The sequence below is a fragment of the Protopterus annectens genome, chromosome 1.part1 (assembly GCF_019279795.1).
Source record: "Protopterus annectens isolate FY-2018-M chromosome 1.part1, PAN1.0, whole genome shotgun sequence".
Taxonomy (NCBI): Eukaryota; Metazoa; Chordata; order Ceratodontiformes; family Protopteridae; genus Protopterus; species Protopterus annectens.
In genome coordinates this window covers 667,024,833-667,050,814 of record NC_056726.1, presented here as the reverse complement: position 1 = coordinate 667,050,814, position 25,982 = coordinate 667,024,833, and positions in this window count along the sequence as shown.

Here is a 25,982-nt window from a genome sequence, read left to right as displayed (position 1 = left end):
CCTGCTGTCATTTGCAGGTATGGCATTGGACAGCGAAACAGTTGTACACTCTGTATTAGTATACCCTTTCTATAGCTACTACAAACATCTCTTTACCTGTAAGACCTGTGGAGAAAATATCTGTTAACACTACCTGACTGTTTCTGCACATATTCAAGATTTATTGAGTGTAAATATGCACACATCTTACTACCACTCCCTGCATTCAAACCATATCTAAGTGTGCAAAAATGAACAACAAAGCTATTTATCACCACACTGAGCTACTGGGGAACTGCTGTCTCTTGGTTAACTGATTTCTTCCTAATACTCTCTTGGTTATACAGTCTGACCTTGTAATCCTGAGATTCATGTGTAACACATAGTTTATGTACTGTGTATTACTCCTTTGAGATACTAAAATCTGGAAAACAAAGGTTAACACAAGGCAATGCTTCAGTGGACACACTAAATACATTACATATTACTATTCAAGGTTCAGATCTTACTGCAGGGCATATTTCATATTTCATTTATATCTTGTTTTACAGCTCCATATTCTACAGTTTTGCATACCAGCTGGTTCTCAGTACAACCTCAGTTAATGCATGCTGTCAAAGCCATATTGGCTGGGAAGAACCTGCACCCATTCTATTTCTACAACAACATACCAGAGTAAACACAACAGTTTGTGGTATAAATCTTTATTTGAGTAACATGACACAGTGCTTTATTACGGCATATCCTGTAGATCAATATTAGTCTGACAAATTGTTATTTATTCAGTAGACAAAGAGCACGCTATACCTACTGGCAGTAAATAATGTACTCCTTCTTATTTATTGCACTATATACTGCAAGATAGATCTGTACTCACCAGCCTGTCGGTGGAGCCTCGACAGTCTGTCCACATGGCCCTCTCCGCTGCAGCTGTAGGAGGAAAAAACAAATATTATGCATACCTGTCTATCACATACTCAGGCTAAAATTTAGTACAGCTGTGGATGAGATACTTACAAACTACTGGGGCATTCTGGTTCCTAGCCTCTTGGATCCATTGGGCCAAGAGCACCTCCTTCCTATGCTTTAGGTTACCATACTGATGCCATACCTGCTCACCAGTTCGTCAGATTCCAGTAGTACTGATGAACTCATATGGCAGATGGTCCAAGGCCTCTGCTTTGTACTGTGAGCCCTGGTGCTGGTCCTACAGCAGTCTGTGGTCATGGTCTTAACAAGGAGCCCAGACATGATCCTGGACTCCAAGATGCCCCAGTGCTGTGCCTGGAAGCACGCTCCCTCTCCAATGCCAAACATAGTTCCTGCAGTGATCAAACTACAACAGGTTCTGGCTGTATTCCCACCTGTGTGCTTTAAATAAGGCCATATTCCCACCCTTTGCCGTCATTCGACCATTTTGAAAATGTTGAACAGAGCTCAGTGGTGCGCAAACCCGCTAAGCTGAGTTGAGCAGTGCTTAAAGGCCTAGATGCTGAGCAGTGCTTAGCGATGCACAAATCCACTCAACTGGGCTGAATACTGCTTAGAATAGACTTCTAAGCAATGCTGAAACCGGCTAAGCAGAGCTGAGTGCTGCTAAGCATCGCTCAGTTTTCAGGTCAAAAACAGTTTTGAATTGGACATTAATTACTCATTACTGACATATTGTTAAGTGTATATATTTACTTTACATGACATCACACTATGTGCTTTCATGACATTACCTTGGGGTGTGACTGTACTGTATGGGACACTTGTGTTTACATGGGGGTTTCACAGCATATATCCACTGACACTTCAATTATGGACCAACTAAACTACCCTGGTTAACATATATCAATTACTACATCATTTAAAAATAAAAATAATTTTAACAATGCTTTCCCATGTAAAAATGAAAGGCCTATCTTGGTACTCAACCATGAACTATTGTATGCAATGCCGAAACTCTAACCACTACGCTACCTCACCATTGAGAATTTTAGCTATACATTTGTATTTAGCTCCTATAAGATGTTTAAGCAATGCTGAGCACAGCACAGTGACACTCACACCCCATCAGCTACTCTTAAACTTCACTTACAATGGAAAAAAATTAATACAACCACTTTAATTACATATATTAATACTGAAGTAGCGTTTGAAAGACATGCGTGCGTAAATGGGCATGCCTTTCTTGAAGGTTGGGCATCGAGCTGGCACCTCGGCGTTTTGTAAAAAAAAATCTACTGCCAATCATTAGTGGACCAGAGTTCCGCTGTGGCGACCCCTTACCGGGAAAAGCCGAAAGCCAAACAGCAACAATACTAATGCTGATTCATATTTGGTAATGCACTACCTGTCACTCTATCAACTTTCTAAGTCTGTATGAGCAATATCAGGATTGAAGTCAATAAATAATGGCATACATTTTAGTTTCAGACTTCTAATCATTCAGAAAATGTATGTTAATACAAACTCTGTTCCTAATCAACTTTCTAAGTTTATGAGAGCTGTACTTAAAATATGTCCCTATTTTTGGACTTTTGACCCCCATTTGGTTGCCCTTTGTCCAGAGTTTGGGCACTAAGAGGTATGCAGGTATGGCGGTGTGTCTGAGGACACATTTTGACTGTAATGTGCTATATGGCACTTTGACAATGCAGGGGGTATGTTACAGTTCCTGTCAAACACACACCCTGCATTGCTTCCCTTTAACACTCCAGCTTTCATTGTCTGCAGACACTGAAAGCATTGTAAAGTGCTGTATGGCACTTTCACAATGCAGGGTGTTTGTAACAGTACCCTTCACACCCCCTCTACTTTTATTTCAACTCCTGCCAACTATTTCAGTGTTTGTGGACACTGTTTTACTGTTTTTAGCTGCTTTCAGTGTCCATGGACACTGAAAGCATGTAAAATGTGATATATGGCACTTTAAGAGTGCAGGGGGCATGTTGGATCTGTGAGCACTACTGAAACATGCACCTGCAGTCATTCAGTGTTCATGTCCGCAGCTCCATTCTTAGTAGTGCGTCTTCATTAATATGCACTGCTGAGATGGCTATGTGAATGTGAACACCATTCACTCCATGTAGAAATAACACTATTCCTATTCAGAGTTTATTGAATCCTGGGGTTGATATCACTGTTTTCCAGTACGATCTGACACTGGCTGATTTAGTTTAAGTTTGAGTCACGCATTTGGGGATATATGTATAATTATTTGTATTTTTTATTACGTATGAAACTTTTAAAAACAGGTTTTTAAATATACATTGTTTGACAAGGAACATAAAGTTTGCATAATGTTCCCTTATGAATGTCTTATATTGTTTGAAATGAAGGCATATGTGTCATTTAATTATTAACCATGGTAACAATTGTTTTATAGTTAATTGGCTAATTGACTGCTTATATATTAGGAGTATTCTTGAAGGTTTTTAAGAGTCTGATAAAGCATGGCTGTTCCATGCGAAAGCGCTTATTATTTGAATAAAATATATTTCTGTTTCTAAATGGCTGTCATGTTTGTTGCAACCATGTTTTATTTCTCTATTTTGGAACCTCTGGAAAGTGTGGTGACTTTATTCTCAGCAGTGAAGGTTTTACTGCTGTGCCTCTTGGAGGATGTTCACATCACTAGGGGAATTTAGAACAGTGCCCAGCTTGCAGTCATCTGCAAACTTGGTCAGCCACAGACCACTGGTTTTGGCTTGCACCTCAGAAAAGTTTATCCCAAACACTAGAGACTCCAAGACTGATCCTTGGGGTACACCACTTGTTATGGGTCTACTGCTAGAGGTGGCTTTCCTTATTTTGACTGAGTGGGTTCTATCAGTGAGCCAGTTAGCTACTCATCTGGTAACATATGGGTTGATGCCTAGCTGAGAATATGTATCTATTATGTCTGAGTGGGGAATAGTGTTGAAGGCTTTGGCTAGGTCATGGTAGGTGGTCTGCACTATCTTGCCCTCATCCATGGCTATGGTGATTGTTTTGAAGAAGGCAACCAAGTTTAACAGGCATGATCTCCCTTTGACAAAACCAAACTGTGTGGGATCAAGTGTTTGGAGGTTGCCAATGTCCTTGTTTATAAGGTTCATGATAATGCATTCCATGGACTTGCAGATCCTTATTTTGACTGAGTGGGTTCTATCAGTGAGCCAGTTAGCTACTCATCTGGTAACATATGGGTTGATGCCTAGCTGAGAATGTTTATCTATTATGTCTGAGTGGGGAATAGTGTTGAAGGCTTTGGCTAGGTCATGGTAGGCGGTGTGCACTATCTTGCCCTCATCCATGGCTATGGTGACTGTTTCGAAGAAGACAATCAAGTTTAACAGGCATGATCTCCCTTTGACAAAACCAAACTGTGTGGGATCAAGTGTTTGGAGGTTGCCAATGTCCTTGTTTATAAGGTTCATGATAATGCATTCCATGGCCTTGCAGATCAGGCTAGTTAGGCTGATGGTCTTATAATTGCCTGGGTTGATGGACGCTCCACCTTTGTGTAGAGGGATGAGAGTGGCTGCCCTCCATTCTGCTGGGACGAAGCCGGTGCACAGGCTTTGGTTGAATAGGGTGCCTAGTGATGCTGAGAACGCTTGCCTGAGTTCATGTAGGTCAGCCAGGGATGTTGTCACGTCTCATAGAGGCTGTATTTTTTGTCTTTTAGAGGGCATTAATAACCTGCTCCCTGGTGATGAGGGGAGGGGAGCAGGTGCTGGGGATATCCTGGTTTACTGATGGGGGGACAGGAGAGTGACGTTTTCACTGAACATACTATCCATACTATCCAGGGCCCCAGGAAGTTTTCCATCGCTCTTTAGGGGGTGATATTGCCTACATTGAGAAGCACTGCTTTATGCAAAAGTAACTCAACAGTAACTCGCATTTAAGTTACTATTTATTGAAAAAGTAATATATTAGTATTACTTAGTTACTATTTTGAAAAAGTAACTAGATGTATTACTAGTTACTAGAAATTGTAATATATATTACATGTTATAATATATTACTCCCATCACTGGATTTGACACACACACAGAGACTTGCCCAAGCAACCAAATGAAATTATACAAAAACAATTTGAAACCTAACCATTTTTTACAGAATACTACTCACTAGATGGAACAAGTCTTACTTTCATACTAAGCACAAACTATGTGCCCAAAACATTGTTTAAAAAATATGGAATGTCTTAACATTCCTAACATGCACAGATCATTTTTTCAAGAACAAAAATGTATTTTACCCAGACCTCTTCTAGTGCATAGTTAACTTCAAGCACTGTCACTCCACACCACTTAGTCCGCACTCCAATCAAGGACAATAAAATCCTACACTTAGTCAAACAGCAATATGAGACAGCTTTACACCCCATCAATTGTAACTTTCTCCCTGGTCAAATTGGACCACAGCTCAGTCACATTTACCCTAAGCCTGAAGCTGGAAGTATCTTCCATTACCTTGGTATTCAGTTATTAGCCTTACCATAATCTTCTAAAACTGAGTGATGACCTGGCTAAATTCAAAATCCCCTTATATCTTGTTGACACCATAGATTCAAAGATTGTTACTAGGCTACTAACCCAGGGGGGGGGGGCTTTTTAAGCCTATCCAAATTTTCCTGAAAGAATAATGATGTTCCTAATAGGACATTGAGAACCAGGCATTTATAAGGTACCTCTGTCCATAAGGGACATGGCTGCAAGGCCCAGTGTAAATTTCCCATTCCCCATCCACCAGTCTAGGTTGTGCTTAAACTGGGTAATAGACTAACAGCTTGAGTGGTTGATTAGCATACAGTTCAACTGCTTATGCTGTAATTAGCATGCCACAGTGTTTACTATGTTTATATGGCTCTACGCACACTGTCTAGAGCTGCTTACTGAATACAAAACAGTGAGCTGCATTGTGAGTAGTGTGATGTGCACATGGTCTTAGCAGACCATGTAGGTTTTATTGAATCTGCCCTAAAGACAAGGGGATCTTTTGTGAGAGATAAGATAATTTACAGCATATGCCTCAATTAGGCATATACAAGAGAGCATGAGTATGTATACATTTGAATTTACAGTTTTACATGTAGAACATGAGAACAATAGAGAGTGGTGACAAAATAGCAAAAGCAGAAGCATAGAAATATATATAAATAAATATATTAAATGCAGACCAAAAAAATGGGGCTTAATGGGATAAATAATATCAAACCAATACTGATGCTGAGATCTTTAAAAAGGTAATTGGACTGATCATGTGACTAATTTGATTCAAGCAAGTATTTGAGAAGGTTGCTCACTGTGCACTCTTTTAAACCCTTGAAGAAGCATTGTATTGCAAAAGCTTGTGTAGTGCATTTTATTTCATTTACTTTTCTTTTAATAAACTATTCTGTGACTACTACCCATGTTGCCCTTGCAGCCAGATTTACATTTTTTGTCCTTTGGAGGTAACTGTATTTATCTCTGTTTGTTTTTCTTTAAATTCCACAGCTGTTTGTGACCTTAAAAATTGTTTTCATTGTGTGGAAGGCAGTTTATTACGCAACACCTAGATGTGCAATGCTGTATCATCAGGGTTATTGATTTCTAATTCCTGTGGGGCACCCTCTATAATCTACACACCTATCTCCTTTTTAAGTGTGAAAGGTAAATTAAGGGGGTGCTAACCTCTCTTACTAATACAATTAATGATAAATAATGTATGATGAACTGATAGTAGGACAGAACACTACCATATCAATGTAAAATAATGCAAACAATATAGTTAGACATTTCTTAATGTTTTGAATATATATGACAATGCAAATCCTGAGACAGAGCCCCAGGACTTAATGAAAGAATAAACAATAAATGCTTTTTTCAGGCTTTAATGATTTAATGTTATTTGGAAGTTAAATTTGTTTATATATGCTTTTAACAAATTGCTGTTGCTTTTTAGGCCTATCACTTTAAATTTTCAAGAGAATTGTTCATATTTGTGACATCATCAATTTTATATTTAATTGGCTGTATGGATCACATGATTTCAAGGGAACTTTTCATGTTTGTGACATCATCAATTTTATCTTTCATTGGCTGTAGGGATCACATGATTTATGTGCAGTCTGTTTATACTCTTGTGGTGGATCTGCAATTTACATTTTCTGATGAAGTTTTGTTTTGCTTAAAGTAGAAGGAAAGCCGTAAACTTTGTATCCATAGCCTTACCTTTGCATTGTTGTGTTTTTAATTCAGAGTTTTTTTAGTTTGTTTTGTTTTTGGAATGCTGTTTTAAGTAAGCATTTACAAAACTCTCTCTCTGCTTTTCTTTACCATCATCATTCTTGAGTTGACAGGTTCAGAGCTACTATCAATCTTGAATTAAACTGAGCATAGGAAAAGCAAATGATTTTCAAGGAATTTCACGTTCTTTACCAGAACACTCATTCATTGTAATTTATATTTAGTCTGCAATGTATTACTTACAACAATGATGTTTTGCCTTATTGAGTGTTTCTAATTAGAATCTGTTTTAAATCTGCATATATCTAGGTACAATAATGAGAAATCACACTTAAATATAATGGATATAATTCTTATATTTCTTGTAGTCACATTGATTCACCTCAAAAGTCCATAACATCTACCGCTACTCAGTAAAATACCATAGTCATAGGTGACTCCATAGTGAGTCACACTGATGCATCATTCACCAGGATGTGCAAAGTCTGTTACCTATCAGGTGCTATGATTCACTACATCATGCATGCACTCAAATGCTTGAAAACAAGTACACATATTGCATGATACAGTTATTGTACATCTAATTGACTTGAGACCTACCCCACTAGACTGTATGAAGAGAGACATGATGGAGTTCTTGGGTTATCTGCCTTAGGCAGATATTAACCTAGCCTGGAAAACCATACTACTGTTACAAAGAATGATGCCACAATATGAAGAAAAGATAACTGACTTAATCAGTTAGCTTAGCTTCTGGTGTCTTTCAAAGGGAAAACAATACATATCAGCCCAGCAAGACATGGTAAACAGTCCCAACTGCTTTGACAAGTGTAGATCAGAGTGTGTGTTGCACCTTTAAGAGCTATTCCAGTCTATGGGCACATGCATATAAGTACTGAGCACGTGCAGGCAAGAGTGCCATTTGGAGTGAACAGCCAGAATGAAAGCATGTATGTGTGTAGCAGTCATTTAGTAAGTTCGTTAAGTTTTATGTTCCAGTCATCCATCCTGATGTGTTTGTGTTTAATAAATTACTTAAACAAACACCTAAGAATCATCTTATTTGAATACAGAAGATGAGCAACATGGTGTCAGAAGTGGGATCTGAAGTCAAAACCATAAGGTGCACATTTAGTAATGGAGGAATATACGTACATGTGTGGATCATACAAAGCTCAATCGACTCACAAACAGGTCAGAAACAAATTCTAGATACTAAAAACTTGTTTAAATGATTTTTTTACTCAACAAATATAAAATGAAGCATTCAAAATGCTCAAAATGAATTTCTAATTAAACAAAATGATTCAAAATACTTACGAAAATGTTCAAAATAACTTCTGAATCACATAACATGTATAAAAAATGGAAAACTACCATATATTTACACAATCTATTCATTTTTTGCATTAACTAAAGCTATTCGAAGTATCTGAAGTGTGCAAAGTTTTGGCAAGTATGTGCAGTATTACAATGTAGTCATTTCACAAAGTGCAGTCATTTCTAAGGGAATATTAATACAAGTACCTGGTGTGGGTTTGAAACTTTTGACATGGCAGAAAGATTTCGTAAACCTGGTCTACTTATGTTTTTTAACAATATTGCAGAAAATTGGAGAGTGTTTGAGCAGGAATAAGATATTTTCACACAGGCCGCTTTTTCTAATAAAGAAGCACATACACACATTTACTCTGCTTAATCTAGCTGGTACAGAATCCATTGAAAGAGCTCCTTCTTGTATATGCACCCACTGTATATGCAGGGGTGTGGGAAGACTGCCATATTGTGGTATCAGCAGAAACAAGGGAAGACCCTGAGTGCTTAAAACACAAATTTAGAAAAAATGTGCAACCCCCAAATGAATATTACAACAGAAAGGCTCTTAGTTTACAAAAGAGATTAAAATTCTTGTGTAACTTTTGCAGCATATATAACTGACTTGAGAAATAAAGCAAAAATGTGCGGATTTGGTGATCTGAGAGATGAGTTGATAAAAGACAGGCTTGTGTGTGGTGTTAACAATGATGCAGGGAGAAAACTTTTGCTTCATGACAGTGATTTAATTTTACACAAGGCTATAGAGGTTTGTCAGATATATGAGCTCACAGAAAAGCACACAAATATGCTTACAAATGAGAAAAGCATGCTTGCAGTGTCTTCCAGTGCTAATGTTGATAGTATACAGCACAAGGTTAAAAGATACAGGCCTAAGGGTGTGGTTATTATGAAACCCAGAGCAACTACTGTGAGATCCAGGGCATACTCAGTAAAGCAAAGGGGTGACTCAGCAAAACTCATGGCAAGCCTCATAGACAACTGTTGTAATTGTGGTGGAAACCATGAGCCCAAGTGAGAAAAGTGCTTAGCTTTTGGTCAGCAGTGCCACAAATGTAAAAAGTGGAATAATTTTAAAAGGGTTTGTAAATCTAATGTGTCACATTCTTTTATTAAAAAAGAGCATTCAAAGATGCAATTTGATCAAATAGAAAGCAACAACTCCACTTTTTATGTTGATGGTATGTCTGTGCTTAATAAAAAGGTCAGTGCAGTGGATTTGTGGGCAAAAAGTGAAGTATTGTGTACTGTTCTTCTTAATGTGAGACTTAGAGAGCTCAAAGTAGATACCAGTTTAAGGTGCAATGTTATGTCAGCAGAAATGTTTGCTAGAGTAAAAGCTGGTAAGAAACTTAATTTGGCAAAGTGTGCGAAGCTTGTTGCTTTTGGTGGTGAAGAAATTCAAACCGTTGGCTCAGTAATGCTTTCATGTTACTCTGCTGGGAACAGTTATGACTTGCAGTTTTATGCAGTCAAGAGACACGTGCAGTCATTATTTGGCCACCAAGATAACTTAAAAATGGGGCTGCTCTCATTTAATAAAGAAGTCCCCCATGTAAGCATGAATGATAACAGTGCAGGTTTCACACAGAATATTTTTTCTGAGTATGCTGATATTTTTGAAGACAAACTAGGCAAGCTCCCAGTTGTATACTCCATGAAGTTAGATCATGAAGCACAGTCATTAGATCAATATGGAAAGTTCCAGTAGCTATACAGAACAGAGTCAAAGCTGAGCTAGACACAATGTTGCATTTAAGAGTAATTTGTCCCGTAGAAGAACCAATTAAATCGATATCCTCCATGGTAATAGTTCATAAGAAAAGCTCAGATAGCTCAGATGATATTAGGAAATGATTTGATCCAAGAGATTTGAACAAAACACTAAAAAGACCTCATCATCCTATGTGTACAGTTGAAGAAATTGCTGCCCTTATGCCAAATATCACTGTTTTTTCTGTCTTAGATGCAAAAAGTTCATTTTGGCAAATTTCACGTGATTGAAAGTCTTCATTGTTAACCACATTCAGTACACCATTTGGAAGGTACAGATTTTTGAGAATGAGATTTGGAACAAATTCTGCCAGTGAATTCTTTCAGTATGCGATAGAACAATTTTTTTTTCTGGCTATCCATGTGCTATTTATTTTATTTATTTATTTTACATTTGTTTACCGGGATAGTCCAAATGGACACAGGTCCATTTACAGAGGAGGCCCGGGGAGAAAGACTTCACAATTAGATTAAAATAAATGAGGTAATACAAACAATCATATATTGGTGGGTAGGTACAGAGATAAAAAGTCTCATACAATCCAGCCTAAACAATAAACAATACATCAGCAGTACGTGAATAAATTTACAAAGATAGAGAGTTTCATACATCAAAGCTTTAACATTGATTAGTGAGATGGGATAAAAGAATAAAAAATCATATGATTAGAGATGACACATTATGCATATTTCAAGTTGACAGTAAGATACCTAACTGTAGCATATTTACAGTACAGATAGCAGGAAGGAAGGTGTATAGTGTGCTGAGATTGTGAGATTCATGTGATGCATGGACATAGCCATGTATTCATAAGATGTGATTTGAGAGCATTTTTGAAATGTGTGTTAGTGGGGTCAGATGTCAGAGAAGGGGGGAGGTTATTTCAGGATCTAGCTATGTCATGAGAAACAAGAGCTTTCCCTGAGTTGTTTTTAGCTTTAGAAATACATTGGAGGGATTTCTCAGTAGATCAGAGAGGATGATTAGTGCTGTATGGAGAGAGTAACTGGCTTAGTGCTGGGATTTTCTCTCAGGATGTCTGACAATATTAAAGACAATGATTAGCTGGTGGTAATTGAATAGCTGGGGAAGTTCTAACCAATGTAGTTCCCTTAGAGATTGACAGTGATGGGTTCTCAAGGTGGAGTTGTTTGCAAACTTGGCAATTTTATTGTAACATGATTCAAGTCTGTCGAGATCAGGTTTTCTGACTTGGGTAAGAATTGGCACGGCATACATTAGAGTGGAAAGTAGATAGATTTGGGATAGAGTGATCTGTGCCTGTTCTGAGAGGAATTGTTTATGCCTATATAATGTTCCCATTTTTTTGTGAATCTTTTTCATGATTTGTAGGATATGGGCATCGAAGAGTAGGTTATTGTAAATTTCTACATTGAAGAGTTTGGTATGGTCAGAGGGAGATATGATGGTACCGTTTTTGGAAGAAATTGAAAAGGTTGGGGGAGTAGGTATAGAGTTGTTGTGGGTGAAAAGTTGCAATTTTGTCTTTTTGGTGTTTAGGATTAGTTCTATATCAGTAATCCAACTTTCTACAGAACTGAAGGATTCTTGGGTGAATTGTTGTAGAGTGGAAAGTAATGGAGCAGAGCAGATAAGAGTTAAATTGTTGTCATACTGTATAAGGGAGGCATGCTGGGTGGAGGTGTGTAGATTGCTGGTAAATATGGGGAAGAGTAGTGGGCCTAATATTGAGCCTTGTGGTATGCCTATCATAGTTGGGAGTAAAAGAGATTGTATGCCTTGACACTGAACTGATTTCTGCCTATGTGACAGATAGCTTTTAAACCAGGCAATAGTAGAAGGGGCAAAGAATAGGGAAGCCAGGGAGTCTAGAAGTTTGGAGTGTGAGACCATATCAAATGCTTTTGAGAGATCTAAAAATATTGCAGAAACAAAATTATTGTTATTTCTGTGAAGGATGACCTGGTTGGTGAAAGAGAGGAGAGCAGTTATTCTGCTGTGATTTTGCCGGAAGCCATGTTGTGTGGAGGAGAGAAGATTGTGTATGTTTAGGAATTTCATGACTTGAGAGTGAATACATTTCTCAAGCGGTTTAGATAAGGGGGATAGAATGGCAATAGGATGGTAGTTTGAGAATTCATAAGAATGGCCACCTTTATGAAGTGGCATAATATATGAAACTTTCCAGAGTTGGGGGATGTAGGCTTCCTGTATGCAGCGGTTAATGAGGATAGAAACTGGGTAAGATTGGGATTCAGCAGAAATGTTTAGGAAGTTGGCTGGTAGACTGTCAGCTGCAAGGGTGGTTGGCTTTAGTTTTAGGAGGAGTTTTTTAATAGTGTAAATAGGAACTTGTGAGAGAGCAAAGGAGGGGATATTGTGGATACATTTGGTAGGTAGTAATTGTATAAGTATATTTGATTTTTATAAATAAATTGTAAGTAATTTCATAGTGTAGCTTTTTGTATAGGGTTTAGGTGTTTAACAATATTTACAAGTTTAAGAACATTGTTTCTTTAAGAAATCAGATTTTTAATAAAGCTTTTTGGCGCCTAATTTGTTTTAAAAGGAATGCTGTATGTGAAAATCTTGGTTCTGATGAAATCTGAGTTATTCAGATGAAAGCGCTTAACCAGGAAAGTGTGTGACTGTTGGATTATTCATTTGTGACAATAAACCTGTGTTTTCTACTGGGTTTACTATTTTTTACATCTTTATATCAAATATCTACAACATCTACGTCTTGCTCGAGCTGAGGACTGGAATCTGCTATATTCTTTTTCGTGGTTGGAGTGTTGAGTGCATTTATTTTACAGAGTAGTGAGCTTAGAATTCACACAGCTTTAGATCCATTTCTTCAGAGGCACAACTTTTTTATCAGTCAAGGATGGCCATCAAAGCAACCTTGTTTACCACTAGATGTGCAACAGTATTTTCCTTACAGAGACGAGATTTTGATGGAAGATGATATCATCATGAAAGGTCCAAAAGTGGTAGTTCCAACATCCTTGCAACAACAGTAAATTAAAATCTTGCAATGTAGCCACCCAGGAACTAATTCTAACAAAAGAAGAGTGAGAGGTCTAATATTTTGACCTTCTGTGTCAAAAGCTATTGAGAGCAAAGGAGGGGATATTGTGGATACATTTGGTAGGTATATGTGTATGATTGTTATTGGATAGCTAGGAGATAGAGTTAGGATAGATTTTGTAAAATAATGATTAAATTGGGATGCTATGTTTTTGGTATTGTTGAGTTGTATAGTAGGTGATATTCTTGGGTCTATATTAGATCACTGAATGCTTAAGCGAATGGTGATTAATTGATCCTATGTAAGAGGAAGCTTACAATTTTGAACTGTCAGAACAGCGAATTTTGTTCCAACAAATAAAAAACACTTTAAACATTACATTAAGTGGGGGGCTGCGCCCCCCACACCCCTCCTACTTAAATATACCAACTCTGAGACTGCACTACAGTGCCAAAAACAGTAAAGTAATGAAGCGGCCAAGCAAATTCTTTCCCAGGGAAAGAATTTGCTTAAAAGCCGCTTCATATTTTGCCGTTTCAGACTTTTGAGTTCGACCAAGATGCATTTGAAAGAATGCGTCTTCGGTCTTCTAATAGGGAACCATATTATTGTAGGAGGCAATGGAGAACTCGAACATGGCAGAAAACTCAGGAAAGTTCTGGAGTGTGCTCGTGAAGTGAATCTTAAACTGAATCCTCAGAAATATAAATTCAGGCTACAAGAAGTTACTTATGTGGGTCATTTGTTTACCAGTTCATACGTATGACCAGCTCCTTCCAAGCAAACAGCAATTCTTCAGATGCCAGCTCCAGACAATGTCACAGCCTTACAATGTTTTCTTGGCATGGTCAACTATTTTGGAAAGTTAATTCCAGATCTAAGTCAACTTTCAGCACTGCTAAAAGAGATGGCACACAAAAATGTAAATTGGTCCTGGTTGGACAAACTAGTAACTCTTTCCTGTGATGCTTCTAAGTTTGGCCTTGGTGCAGTCATTTTTAAGAGGCTAGACCAGTAGCCTATGTGTCGAGAATTCTAACCCAAACCAAGATGTTGTAGGTTCAAATACAGAAAGACCTCTTGGAAATTGTGTTTGCATGCTCCAGGCTCCATGATTATATTTATGGCCGACCTATTCAAATCAAGACTGACCGCCAACCTTTGGTCACTATTTTGGAAAAGCCAACGAGTGATGCCCAAATTGCAAAAGTACAGTTTCAAAATGGTTTACACAAAAGGAAATCTTCTTTATCTTGCTGATACTTTATCCAAATTGCCCAGGAAAAACACTGAACAGCATGGCAAAGAGAAATCTGAGTCCGAAGTCATGGAAGTGAAAACATTTTCTCCCACATGTCTTGATGAGCTTAGAATCACACAGCTTTAGATCCATTTCTTCAGAAGCACAACTTCTTTATCAGTCAAGGATGGCCATCAAAGCAACCTTGTTTACCACTAGATGTGCAACAGTATTTTCCTTACAGAGACGAGATTTTGATGGAAGATGATATCATCATGAAAGGTCCAAAAGTGGTAGTTCCAACATCCTTGCAACAACAGTAGATTAAAATCTTGCAATGTAGCCACCCAGGAACTAATTCTAACAAAAGAAGGGTGAGAGGTCTAATATTTTGAAACTTTCATCTTGTTTTGTTTGTAATGGTATTAAACCGCATCAACAAAAAGAACCACTTCAGTTACGCCAGATTCCTGATTTACCTTGGTCAACAGTAGCTACAGATATTTTCGAATGGAATGGTCAACATTACTTGGTATTAGTAGACTCTTCTTCAAATTAGTTTGAGATTGGCCTACTTCCTAGCCTAATGCCCAGTACTGTCATTATGAAGTTGAAGAGACATATTTCTGTCCATGGTAGTCTGCACAAAGTCATTTCTGACAATGATGCACAGTTTACAAGTCAGCAATTCAAAAGATTTGCTGAAACACGAACTTTGTTCATGTTACTAACAGTCCGGAATATCCACAATCAAATGACTTGGCTGAACATGCAGTTCAAAGTGCAGAACAGTTGTTAGAGAAATCTAAACAAGACAATATTGATGTTTTTCTTAATCTGTTTAATCTCAGAAACATTCCTCATGGTAATTTACTTGGTTCACCTGCTCGGAGACATATGTCGAGACAAATCAGGAACACACTACCAATCAATAAGAATTTGTTGGCTCCATGTGTTAAAAACAACAAAGCAGTAAAAAATCAACTTCTAAAAAAGCATTTGTCCCAAAAGTCCTACTACGACAAAACCAGCAAACTTCTGAATCTGTTGAAAGAAGAAGTGATAGTGAGGATGCAAACAGCAAAATAATTTGATTGGATTGGATTTGTGAAACATTTGTGTGAAGAACTGAGATCATACATCATTGAATCTCAAGGGATGGAATTTAGGCAGAATCAGAAACATTTATTACTAGTGTCCGAGCCAGTGTTACAGCATCTTGCCTGTAATGGAGACTCTAATTCTCAGAGTGATTTGTCCAATGTTCCTGTTACAGAGAACATTTCATCATCTGTTCTTGTTCCTGAAAGTATCCCCGAAAATCCTGAAGCAGAACATACCCCAGTAACTGTCCCTGTTGATAAACCCATAGACTGAAACCTAGATACATGTCAAGCTGGACATGATTGTTCTTGTCTATATATGTCTGTATAATTTGCATGCCTGTTCAAATGGCATTTTTTCATTGCATGACAGAATAGTCAAAGAGGGAGGATGTAGTTCAGTGTGTGTGATATACCTTTAAGAGCTATTTCAGTCTATGGGCACATGCGTATAAGTACTGAGCACATGCAAGCAAGAGTGCAATTTTGAGTGAGCAGCCAGAGTGAAAGCATGTATGTATGTGTGTAGCAGTCAGTCATGTAGTTAGTTTGTTTAAGTTTTATGTTCCATTTATCCATCCTGATATGTTTGTCTGTAATAAACTACTTAAATGAACACCCAAGCCTCATTGTCTTATTTGAATATGCAAGACGAGCGACGCCAAGGTTGGCCTGCACCTCTCTACCGAGGTTTTAAGTTTACTGGTCAAAACCTTGCCCATCCTGTAATGATTTATTATGCAACTTCGGTCTTCTAAAGCTTCTAGTATAACTGGTATTGCTGTTCAATGTTAGGAGCCTAAAAAAAAAAATATCCACACCTTGTTGCCAGTACTTACCCTTGAAAACATCTATGTATGCATCATCACAAAGACTTGACTCAAGACCATTGAAATCATTCTATCAGTGCAGGGCTTCAGTGCCTAGCACATTGATTGATGTGTCTCAATATTCTTAAAAATAAATCCCTCCTCCGGACTCATGAGAAATGATATTGACCTGGAACTCCTCCTCATCCAGTTTACTATGAACAAAACCCCTTATCACATCAGAGCAAACTACAGGACTCCCTCTATGTCCCTCTCAGCCCAAATCTTCTGCCTAGCCAGTACGGAGTCCCTCTGTATTAAACCAAGCAGCATTCTCTGAGGAGACTTAAACTGTCCCTTCATAAACTGGGAGAATTATAGATCCTCAAGCATGAAGGACCAGAGATTTCTGGAATTCATCTATGCAAACTCTTGAGACCTGTGAAATAACAGGTGTGCTGTACCTTTAAGAAGCATTTCCAAGGTCTGTGTGTGCATATAAATACCAAACAAGTGTTAGCTTTAGTGTCATTTTGAAGGTGCAGCCAGAGTGTTAACATCTATGTGCATTATAGCTAGTTTGTTTATGTTAAAGTTACTTAGCTTCATTTATGATGTGTTTGTGTATAATAAAACTGCTTGAACAAGAACCCACAATGTTCTCCTGTTTCTTCCTGACCTGGTAAGAGGCATGGTGTCAGAACCAGGATGGCAAAGACTTATCTTCAGAGCCACGAAGTACAGAGGTAATGATGAAGGCAAATTAAGTGAACTGAGAGCAAAAAATGGCCAGAAGCAAGCTAACGGTAAAGAAAATAGATAGACTCAACAAAAGGAAAGGTGGAGTTACTGTCCTCTTTAAAGACCATCTCACTTTAACTTTCCTTGCATGCAAAACCCCACACCTGGACAGTGCAGAAATCATCTATACCACACTAACCATAAATTAAAAAAAAAATACAATATAATTGGCTGCTATATCCCTCCTGGAAATAATGTCCCAGTTATAGAATGTCTATTGCACTGGGCAAGTAGTACCCTTAGTCAGGAGACATTCATACTGGGTGATTTTAATTTAGACTGGTTTGTACCCTTAGTCAGGAAACAGTGATACTGGGTGACTTTAATTTAGATTGGTTTGCATGTGATACAGATCACCCCATCCATCACATAAACTTGCATGGTTTTACACAAACTATTCAGGAATCTACCTGAATAGATAAAGCTAGTAAAAAACAATCCACCTTGGATTGGATATTATTAATTATACCATGACCCCCCCCCCAAAACGTGCATGCTGATTGGCCAGTGTGCACATTGTAAATCGAGTTATACTAATGGAAACGGACTTTTTTCCATTAGTATAACTCTACTTTTAAAACACTGTCTCGCTATGTTAAATGGGTTTAACATAGTGAGACAGCTTTAAAATAAGCAACGGAGATCTCCGTTGCTTATTTTAAAGCTGTCTCGCTATGCTAAACCCATTTAACATAGCGAGACAGGTTTTAAAAAAAAGCAACGGAGAAAGCAAGATCTCCATTGCTTTTTTTACTGTTTCGCTATGTTAAATGGATTTAACATAGCGAGACAGTTTTAAAATAAGCAACGGACATCTCCGTTGCTTATTTTAAAACTGTCTCACTATGTTAAATCCATTTAACATAGCGAAAACAGTAAAAAAAAAGCAACGGAGATCTTGCTTTCTCCATTGCTTTTGCCCACAGCTCTGATGTACTGCGCGGGCACGCAGTACATCAGAACTGCCGCGGATGCCAGACATCTGCGGAAGGGCAGTAAACAGGCATTATACTATGCCATTATTTAAGAAAAGTAATAGTTTCTTTTCTTAAATAATGTCATGGTATAATAGCAATAACCCACTTCTGGGTGTGTGTAATGCTGTATTTACCCACACCCAGGCGTGGGTTATTGCTATAATAACTCCTCTTACTCATTCCCATCAGGTTGCCTTCCTAATGGTCTGAGTGACCACCTACCCACATTTCTTATATGACAACACATATTCCCACAAAAACCTACTATGTTTACACAACTCAGAAAAAAAGAAATAACTTTAATCTTGACAACTTCCTAGCTGACCTACAAAGGTGTAATTGGACTCCACTCAAATATCTTGACCTAGATGATGCAGTGAACCACTTTAATAAATCTTTCTTAGATATATTAAATGCACATGCCCTTGTTAGAACCATCAGAGTAAAATCAAACTATGCCCCCTGGCTAAGCAGAGACACTAGGGCCCTTCTGAAAACTAGAGATAAAGCCGGGTAACTATGGCGTAAGACTAACACAGAAGTTTCTAAACAACAGTGTCAAGAACTTAGAAATAAGGCAAAAAAAACCCCAAATAAAATAGGATAAAATAAATTTCTATCATAACATTCAAAACACATATCAAAAAAACCCACAGAAATTCTGGCCTGCTATAAACTCAATCCTTCACCCAAGAAAATCTACTACACCAATGCCAAACATCCACAACAATTCCGATAGCATACCTACCATTTTTAACAGACATTTTACTGAATTCATAATTTCCCTTTCCAAACAGCAAATTCCTACTCCAGATACCAAACCAGCCAAGTCTACAACTAGCTAAAAAAACTGGGTCTATATTAGGAAAGCGAAAAGACGTTTATGTGAATACGTAAACGTTGAACTGTATAACGCGAAGTGGACTTAGAGTGAAAGTCGAAAACCACAAAAATGGAAATATCAAATTTCCATTGTTGGCCCATCTGTGGATTAGCTGCATAAGATAAGTGTTGGATAGTTACGGAGTTTAGGATAGAGTGCGAATTAAGGTAAGTGCTTAGATAAGTAATGTATGTTAGATTTAGTGTAAGGTTAGAGGTAGGGTTTTGTTAAATCTATGTATGTAGGTTATTTATTTTGTTTGTGTATATTTTTGTAGGGGAAGTATGCAGTAGTTACGGACCTTAGGGTTAGGGAGGGGTTAAGGATAGTGCAAAGTTAGTTGTGTATGTGGGGTTTAGTGTAAGGTTAGAAGTAGGGTTTTGTGCTTTACTTTAGGTTGGAAGTAGGGTTTGGTTAGTGTATGTATGTGGTTTATTTATTTTATTTGGGTAGGTAGTATATAGCTAGTGGTGGGGTTGGCCGAATATGACAGTTCGATTTTTTTTCGCTGTTTAGTGCATTTGGGATTTTCACGGTTTGCGGTATAGAGGTCGATGTTTTGGTATTCACGCATAGGGTTTTTCGCTTTTGTAATATAGACCCAAAAAAACTAAAACCTACTACACTTGGCGTAGATAACTTACCCAGTGAATACCTCAGAACTGCAACTGAATCTATAGCCTTCCCAGTATCAATCCTTATTAATAGAACCATTCTCGAAAACAAGGTCCCACAACTGTGGAAAATTTCCCATGTAATCCTATTTTCCCCCACATTCCAAAGACATGCATCTGGAGCATTTCTCCCCGGGCCTCCGCTGAAAACAGGCACTGTGGAACCTAGTCGGACATTCCCGGTCAACAAATGTTAAATAAATAAAAAATAAATATTTCATAAAGGGGGACCTTCCACAGAACTGACAAACTATTGGCCAATTGCTATTCTTTCACCTCTTTCTAAGCTACTAGAAAGGAGTATTCATCTCCAGGTCATGAAATTCTTACTAACAAATAACCTTCTTGCAAACACTTAGCATGGGTTTCAACCATCACATAGTACCACTACAGCTCTGTTATCCTTCACTAATACCATAAACCATCACAGGAATAACAACAACTTTGTATCTGCCATCTTTCTAGACCTATCAAAAGCTTTTGCTATGGTCTCCCATTTCAAACTAATAGATGTAGTAACTGAACTATCCTCACCATCTGCCACAGCATGGTTTCATAACTATTTATCTGGCCATCAACAATCTGTTCCATGGCAGGGTGACCTATCTCCATGCCTTCCTTTATCCATTGGTGTGCCCCAAGGATCTATCTTGGGCCCTATCTTTTTCTCCCTCTTTACTAATAATCTACACACAGCTACTCCACATGGTTCTATAATACTGTATGCAGATGATTCAACACTTACCTACATACTGTATGCATATGATTCAACACTTATCTGTGCTGCCACTTCTCTATCAACTCTTCATTGTCAAACACATGAATCTTTCACTTCTGTTGAAACATGGTTAGTCAATGCACATCTAATCCTGAATCCAAACAAAACTAAATTATTACTCATTCAATCTAACAAGACATCTATCTCATGCCCAACATTTAACATAATAGCCAAAGACAATACTGTGATCTCCCCAACAACCCATACAAAGCTTCTTGGAGTGGAAATAGACAATGCCCAAAAATTTTATTTACATGTCTCCCTAACTATAAAGAAACTCCGTAAGAAACTTGGAAGTCTATATAGGCACAAAAGGTTCTTGATCACAATGGCCAGAATTTATTAGCACAAACCCATCTGCTCTCCACTCTACTATATGCCTCTCCAATTTTAACTAATCTAAGGAAAACTGACTTATCCAAGCTAGAAGCATGTTATAATAAAATTGCTAAGTTTGCATCTGACTGCCCTTATAGAACACATCATTGTACAGTGTTAAGGATGCTAGACTGGCTTGAGCTTCTCAACATTATTCTTTACCACCAACTCTCTCTAACTCACAAAATTGTGACACAACCAACTAGAACCCCTGCACTAAAAAATCTCATCCTTCCTTAAAGTTCCAGCAGACCACTTGGCTGTAACAACAAGAAATTACTCACCGTCTCCAAGGCCAACAACACTGCAGGAGAATTTTTTATTTTCCAACTATATATCTTGTATATGGAACTCCCTTCCTAACTCCATTTTCTCAATCTCATCCACTAATCACTTTAAGCCATCACTTAAAGCTTATCTAAAAATAAGTGTCTATGTTCCTGTACTAGCCCCTCATGAGTGCTCTGATACAGCACAGTATACCCAAAACATATTCAACTTCTCCCCCGGTGTTTAATCCTTTGTTCCTACCAACCTGTCTTAACCTTATATCTTCACATAAGTCATACCTACAAATAGTACTAGCTATGTTCAAAGCCTAGGTTTTGTTGTCAAGATGTAACAAATTTGTATGTTCTTATGTGTACTACATTTTATTTACTTTACACTTTATTGATTATTGTAATGTGTGCATGAAAATTTACTGTTACTCATGGAGCTTTTCTCCCCGGGCCTCTGCTGAAAAAGAACCTGTGTCCAGTTGGACTTTCCCCGTAAACAAATGTTAAATAAATAAAATAAATAAATAAAAATATGCACAAAAGATTTATTTATTAAAAGAGATAAAACAAAGCATTACAAGGACACAAAACATATTACAAAGCAAACAAATAGCACAGAAATGTTTATTAAGCAAAAGAGGTATAAAAACGCTCATTAATCAAACAATTGTTTGAAACAAGGTTATTTGATAAAGCAAGTATCAGAAAAGTACATAAGGGGTTCAGAACTACCTCAGAATTGTAAAACAAGCAATTTTTCAAGTAAAACAAGCATGCCTAAAGTTAAAATGAACACAAGAAAGTATAATGGGCATGAAAAGAGATTAAATGAGCAAAACACATATAATGAAAGGGCAGCAAGGGCACATTAAGAGATTAAATGAGTAAAACGAATATAACAGAAGGGACAGAAAAGGGCATGTGTTTTGGCAAATTACTGTGTTTTGGCATAAATTACTACTTCACATTGATTGAAGCCTTGAATAGCTTAACTAGAGCTATTCAAAGTATCTCAAAGTGTGTAAAAAATGTTATTGTGCATGGGTGTGTCTATTCGCAGAGTGCTGCCATTACAAAGTGTTTTGTGCACTGTACAGAGTTATTTAGAAAAGTACAACCATTTGGAGAAATTTCACTGTACTGTGTACTGTTATTTGCAAAGTGCAGTTATTTTGAAATGTTTCTCACTCTCCGCTTCTTCTGTCCAGTTCATTCACAAAGTATAATTATTTTAAAACAGTTTATTTGCAAATTACAATTACTTCAAAATTGTTTATTCGTAAAGTACAGTTACTTCAAAATGTTTCTTGCCCTCAGCTTCTATTGCCCAGTTTATTCGTACTGTGCAGTTATTTTAAAGGTTTCTTAAAATGATGATACATGACTTTTACAGTCAAATAATTTCAAGATAAATGGCTCATACAGTAAAATAATTTCAAGACAAGTGACTTTTAAAGTAAAGTGATTTCAGAGTATTACAGGGCCCACGAGACTTATTTCATGAAGATCAGCCATACAGGGGCTTATTGTGCTATTGCAAGTACTAGCATAAATTTCAAGCACATGTATACTGCATGTGTATGTATCAGTGTATGTGTTTGTGTATATTTGCAAAGGTCTTCACTAAGATATGTTAATATGGCAGATGGATTTTACAAGCGACAACCATTTGTATTTGAGCAGACTATTGTACAAAAATGGAGAATATTTGAGCAAGAGTATGATATAGTTATACAAGCAGCATATTCTGATAAAGATGCATGCACCAGGGTATTTATTTTGCTAAAAAGAGGACAGTCACAGGCCATTGAAAGGGAGCGTTCATTTGCATATGCACCAGCAGTGTATGGATGTGAAGGAGAAGCTTGTCATATTGTTGTGCAAGCTGAATCAAGGGAAGACCATGAGTGTTTGAACCTCAATTTCAGATAAATGTGTAACCCTCAGACTAATGTTACATTAGAGAGGTATTTGTTTTACATGAGAGATCAGAAGCAAGGGGAAGCTTTTGCAGCTTTCATTACTGACCTAAGAAACAAAGTTAAAATGTGTACATTAGGTGATTTAAAAGATGAGTTAATGAAGGTCAGACTCCCGGGTGCTATTAATAATGCTGCTGTGGAAAGAGTTTGCTTTGTGGCAGTGATTTGACACTGAGCAAAGCCATTGAGATTTGTCAGATTAATGAAGTTACAGAAAGGTGCACAAGTATGCTTGCTAGTGATAAGAGCATGGTTTCAACAGCCTCCAAAACTAATGTAGATTGCATGCAGCATGTGAAAGGCAAAAGTAGGCCTAAGTACATAGCAGCAGCAGCAGCCCCTGTAGGACTTCCAAGTAAAACCCCTAGTCTTCTAGTAAATTACAAGACCAGTTCAGTTACAGGAGCATGCTCAGTGCAGAATCAAGATTTTCCAGTGCAGAACAGATGCTGCTCAGTACAGTATAAGGGTGAATCAGCAAAATCCAAATCTAGCTTTATTGTTAAATGTCACAATTGTGGTGCCAACCATGAGTCCAGAAGAGAAAAGTGCATAGCATTTGGTCAGCAATGCCACAGATGTAAGAAATGGAACCATTTTCAAAGACTTTATAATCAAGTAGAGCTCACACAGTTGCAAAGAAGGGTCACTCAAAAAATTAAGTTGGTCAAGTAAACCTGCAACAGCCCACTTTCTATGTAGATGGTGTATCAGTGATTGGTGAAAAGACTGATGCAGTAGATTTATTGGGAAGAAGTGAAATGTTTTGTACTGTGCAGATCAAAGGTAAATACACCAAGCTCAAAGTAGACACTGGTTCAAAGTGAATGTTATGTCTGCAGATAGCTTTGCAGGGGTCAGAGCTGGTGAACAACTAAATGTGACTAGTTGTGCAAAACTTGTTGCTTATGGAGGTGAAGAAATTCAAACTCAATAGTGCTTTCATATTATGGGGCCATGAACTGTTATAGCCTATTATTCTATGTAGTTCAAAGACCTGTGCAGGCATTATTGGGTCTCAGGGACAGTTTGAGAATGAATCTGCATTCTTTTACCAAAGAAGTTCATCAAATAAGCATACATCCCAGTTTCAACTTCACTAACACTATTTTGTTAGAGTATGCTGATGTTTTTGATGACAAGTTGGGCAAAACTACAGTGGTGTATTCTATGAAACTAGACCAACAAATTAGTCCAGTGGTCAGACCAGCAAGAAGAGTTTCCATAGCTATGTAGCATAAAGCCAAAGCTCAGTTGGATAAAATGGTGCAACAAGGTATAAGTTGTCCAGTTATAGAACCTACCAAATGGGTGTTGTCCGTGGTAGCAGCTCATGTGTTCTACATGCTAGATATGTTCTACATGAACCAAAAAGTTAACTGGCACCACATCTGTGTGCCCTGTTTAATCACAGCCTCACCTCAGGCTTTGTTCCCTATCCAATGGAGCACTGCTACAGTCATCCCTCTCCATAAAGGGAGAGTGACTACATACCCTGGGAATTATCGCCCCCATTAGCCTGATGAGTCTGATATGTAAAGCTATGGAGCACATCATCATGAATCTAATTAGTAAGAATATAAGGAATCTTCAAACTCTAGATCCCACACAATTTGGTTTTGTGAAAGGTAGATCATGCCTGCTCAAACTGCTTGGCTTCTTTGAGTCAGTCACCAGAGCTGTGGATGAGGGCAAGGCAGTTCATACAGCCTACCTCAATCTGGCCAAGACCTTTGATGCCATTCGCCACTTAGAAATTATTGATAAACTCACCAAACTAGGCATCAACCCCTATATCACTAGGTGGGTTGCAAATTGCCTCACAGATAGAACCCATAGTGTGAAAGTTATGGACTCCAAGTCAGACTGCCAACCAGTCATGAGTGGAGTCCCACAGGGATCAGTCCTGGGTTGTCTCCTGTTTGGCATCTACTTTTCAGAAGTCCAGGCCAAGACAGAGGGACTCTGGATGACCAAGTTCACAGACAATTGCAAGCTGGGAGCCATTATTAACTCCCAAATTGATGTAGACTTCCTACAGAAAGGCTGCACTGAGACCAATGACTGGTGTTGAAACCATGGCCTTAAGCTTATTGCCAAAAAATGCATCACCATTCCCTTTGGGAAAAACTCAGTTCCCACTAATTATGATATCGATGGGAGCCCACTGAACACTGAAGGCATTATAAGAGATCAAGGACAAGAGTTGACAGCAACCTCTCCTTCAGCCACCACATTGCCACTGTGGTGAGAAAGTCCTTCTATGTGGCACATCTCATTATCAAGGGTTTTGCATCCAGGAAGAAAGAGGTCATCATCTCTCCCTACTATTCCCTCATTAGGCTAATCATCAAGTATAATGCCCCATTTGGCATGTACCTCACTAGACACATGCAACAGCTGGAAAGGCCACAAAAGTACCTCATGAAGAGGATCCTAGGCCTTAAACACGTCCTACATGGACAGACTCAAAAAACTCCAGCTATTCTCTGTTTCATATCATCTACTAAGAGGCAATCTCTGCTTGACTTACAAAGCCATGTCTGACTCAGCTCTGTTAGAAATGCTTCATCTAAAGAAATCTGAATCCTTCCACACCACATGCTCCAGAGACCTCAACCTCATTATCACAATCAACAGAACATGCTGGAGGGACAGGTTCATAACCCAGAGACTGACCATGCTCTGGAATAGACTTCCCATACATGTCAAGCAGAGCACCTCACTGGCCCTCTTCAAGAGAAATTTTGATGAGTGGATGGGAAAT